The sequence below is a fragment of the Peromyscus eremicus genome, chromosome 1 (assembly GCF_949786415.1).
Source record: "Peromyscus eremicus chromosome 1, PerEre_H2_v1, whole genome shotgun sequence".
NCBI classification, from domain to species: Eukaryota; Metazoa; Chordata; class Mammalia; order Rodentia; family Cricetidae; genus Peromyscus; species Peromyscus eremicus.
The window spans coordinates 60,158,232-60,161,934 of record NC_081416.1 but is presented as its reverse complement, the minus strand read 5'-3'; the positions used below and the strand labels follow the sequence as shown (position 1 = coordinate 60,161,934).

General features: G+C 57.3%; 1 long non-coding RNA gene across 1 annotated transcript; it reads right to left on the bottom strand.

The window, feature by feature from the left end:
* Nucleotides 1-392: 392 nt before the first annotated feature.
* LOC131898541 (uncharacterized) lies at nucleotides 393-3,035 on the bottom strand. Its single transcript, XR_009375970.1, has 5 exons — nucleotides 1,707-3,035; nucleotides 1,485-1,620; nucleotides 1,265-1,398; nucleotides 1,059-1,186; nucleotides 393-976 (listed from the first exon to the last, which is right to left on the bottom strand). It is a non-coding gene; the product is annotated as an uncharacterized LOC131898541 (long non-coding RNA).
* Between the last annotated feature and the right edge of the window lie 668 nt (nucleotides 3,036-3,703).

Genomic DNA, 3,703 nt, shown 5'->3' with positions numbered 1-3,703 from the left:
CCCAGCCCCCTTCTCTTTAGGGAGCCTCTTCAGTCCTGCCTCTGTCTTCACATGGCACTCTGCCATTCTCCACTTGTGATATCTATTCCTCTGCCCATTCCTCAGGGACCCTTTCATATTCATAGGCCCCTCCCATACCATAACTTCTTGGCATTTCATGAGCCCCCTCCCTCATGGCCCCCATCCCAATGCCCCACTCCGTTTCATAAGCCCCTCCTATCCATTATTTCCCATTCCACCCTAGAGGCCCTCCCCATTTCATAATCTTCGTTGTGGGTGTTATACTCCACCCATTTTATCCCCCCTCCCTCATTTCTTTCCTCTGCCCCCCAACTTCCCCCAAGTGAGTCGCAGACATCATGATTCAAGTCCCTGAGACCAATGACTGTAACTGTATTTATTGATGGACCCAGGACCTCTGGTGAGGCCCTGGTAGGGAGGGACAAAGGATGAAGTAGGGCATGTTGAACACTTATGATGGAACTGTTTCCAGACTAGGCGAGGGGAAGGCGAGGCCTCAAGCACGCGGCCACACCCAGTCGCCCCCAGACAGAGGTGGATGACAGGCAGGCACTGGGGCGGCGTGGCCAAAGGGGCCCGCACATTCGCTGTATACATTCACACGGAGAGACACAAGGCTGTCTCCACAACTCCAACCAGTGCAAACGACTTAGTGCAAATTGAATTCAAAGGGGGTAGGCGGGGAAACAGAGTCACGGACGCTTTTGGGTCTCTCAAAGCAAAGAAAAAACAAAAGGGAAGAAACATAAGGGTGCAGGAAAGGACGAAGAAGAAAAAGACAGGAGGGAGATGATGGTGATGGATCCATCCCAGAGCAGAGGCTCGGCTCTGGGATGGTGTGGGTGGTGGTCTCCCAGGCGAGGCAGAGTTGGCCATGAGATGGAATTTCAGGGGTGGGTGGGTGCTGTGGGTCTGCCGTTTTAAGTGCCGCTACCGTCTGTTCCTTCAGCTTCACCTGAAGAGAGAAAAAAGACAAATGGGTGGGGGCCAGGAGTGGGGAGGACTTGGCAAGTTTCCACAAGGGTGCCCTGGCTCACCTTCGAGCCGATTCCTGAGGCAGGTAGTGTAGTGGTTCCGAGCACAACATATTCTTGATTCAGAACTAGACGGACTTCCAGGAGTCCCCGGATTCAAAGGCCCAGACATGAGCTGGGTAGCACCATTTCTGTGGAAGGGAGAGAATGAGGCCCCTGGTCTTGGCAGCCTGCCATGCCCCACCCATATGGGGCAAAAGAGTCCTTACCTTTCATCTTGAGGGTTCAAAGTAGGGGGAGGAGGATCCAGAGAGCAGCAGAGATGTGTTAGCTCTTCGGGAAAACTTTAAGAACAGACGGCTTGTGTGTGTGGCAGTGTCCCACGGCGCCAGCCCATGGTGTTCTGCAAAGGACAGAATTTGGTGTGAGTGGGCGGGCAACTAGATGGTTGAGTGTGCTGCCCCGTGGCGGGGAGTATAGTATGCTCACCAGGAAGGCTGGATGACCGTCCTTCTGTCCTCTCCATCACACCGGACCATGTCATGTCTTTCTGTCTGTATTGACCACACCCGCCATCCTGGCCTTCCGTGGCTGGCTGGCACACCCACTTCTGCTGGAGACCTGGCTGTGGGAAAAAAAAAAAGGAGACATGAATAAAGTGTGTACCTGGGTGGGAGGAGACTGGTGACAACAGGCGAGATGGACACTTACCCTAATCTCCAGTCCGAGCTCTCAGAGGCACCGATCACTGCTCCGTCGCCGCCCGCAAGGCCCTCCTTGGCCACGGACTCTGGAGGCCAGTGCCTCGCTGGCTCCTCACCCCATTTGCTTTGCCTCTCTCTACCTGCGCCCCAACCTCCCTCCCTAGAAAGCTCACTCATTCTGCCCCACCTGCCTCGCCTTGTCTGGCTTCATCCTGTGCCCTTGACTCCCCTGGAAATGTTCTGTCTGCCATGCCAGACCCAGGGGCTGAGCGGTTAGGGCATACAGTGCACCAAGTCCACTGTGGGCCCTTTCCGCGCCAGTCCCTGGGCCGCAGTGCCTCTTGGGAATGGTGTGTCTGCAGGCTGGACCCACTGCAGCCTCCTTGCTGAGAAATCCCCTGGAGTCCTACACCTGCAGCCCCCACTCCTCTCCTGGTGACACCCTGCTATGTTAACCTGTGCACTGCCTTTCTTTCCCGCTCTCCGGCCCTCGAATCTCTGGCAAAGGCCTTGGAAGGCCCTGCCAGAGCCACTCTTGAACCTCCTTCTAAATGAATTACGGTGGGTGGGATGTGGTGGCGGCTGGGGACCCATCTGTGTCTTGTGACCCCCGTCCTGCCCTGTTTGACCCCAGCCTGGAATGCTTCTATTCTTGCTGGATCCCATGGCCTCTGCCACTGTCTCCAAGGTCACCTATCACCTCCCTGGAGTCAGCAGCCTCAGTCTTTACTGGCAGCCCTGCGCCCTCTTCTTCCTTCCCTCTAAATGCTCTGTCCACTCCGGGGTGGCCAATGGTCCCCCAGCCTTGTTCTGTCTCGGCTCCCCCCGAGACGATGTCTCCTTTGCTAACTGTCCTGCCTCTCACGTGCCATTCTGCTGGGAGGCCAGCCACTTCTTCTCACCGGCCTCGCTCTCTAAACCTTCTTTTAGAAGGTCAGAGCAGCGAGGCCCAGAGAGAAGAAGGAGACTCACCTGCCCAGCAGACGGCGATCCTCACCTGCCACTGCTGCCAGCTACACCTCCACTGCCAGGTCTGGGGTCGAACCCTTCCCAGCAGCTCCCCTTTATCCGACCAGCCGCCACGTCCTGTAACCAAAAGTGACCGGGATGAATGTCTGGCTCCCCATTCCTCTCACCAACCCTAGCTCAGGCCCTTCAGCGCCACACTGATGTTTTCCAGCTTCTGCGATGCCTGGAAGCTACACCATGCTCCTCCCTGGCTCCCAGGTCCCAATGCCTTTGCACTGCCTGAGCTAGCCCCTCTGCCCTTCACCACTCCTGCCAGACTCCAGATGCCGAGGTGCTCCTCGGCCCCACAGAACTCCCCTCCAGCACCCCATCTTCCCCAGTTCCCCCATACCCCCCACCCCCCACCCCCCACCCCCCTCCCGCACCCGGTACTTCGGGCCCCCTAGCCCGGGCTTTTTCTAACTGGAGTGGCCCCGCCCAGAATTCCCGCCCCTACTCTGTCAGCCAATCAGTGCAAGGCCCCGCCGGGGGCCCCGCAGGGCCCACCTCCACCCTGGATCGTTCCAGCGCACGTTCGCCTCACCCCACACCCTCACCCGTCCTGAAAATTCTCCAAAGACAGCCTCACCATAACTCCCACTTTGAATCCCTTAGACAGGGCCTGGCTTTGTCCCCAAATATCTCCCTTTGGGTCGAGAACTTACAGCCTCCTAGCCCACTGGCGCCCTTCATGGAACCCCGGGCACCTTGCCATGCAGGAGTTGCTCACTACTCAGATTGTATGGTGACCACCACAGGAGTATGGATGGGGGCAGAGTTCTCATGCTGCCACAGGGCGGCTGAACAGCTACTGGTGGCCAACTCCCAGCCTTTGTCCCCGTCTGCTTGACTGACCTTGTCTGGCCACAGTGGCTTCAAACGAGGCAACTAATTCGGGTGCTTCTTACCATCCCCTTCCTGGCCATCAGGTTTACTAGTAGTCTTTGGTGATGAATTCTATTAGTGACCTCACAGCTTGGCCTCGGTCTCCCCAGC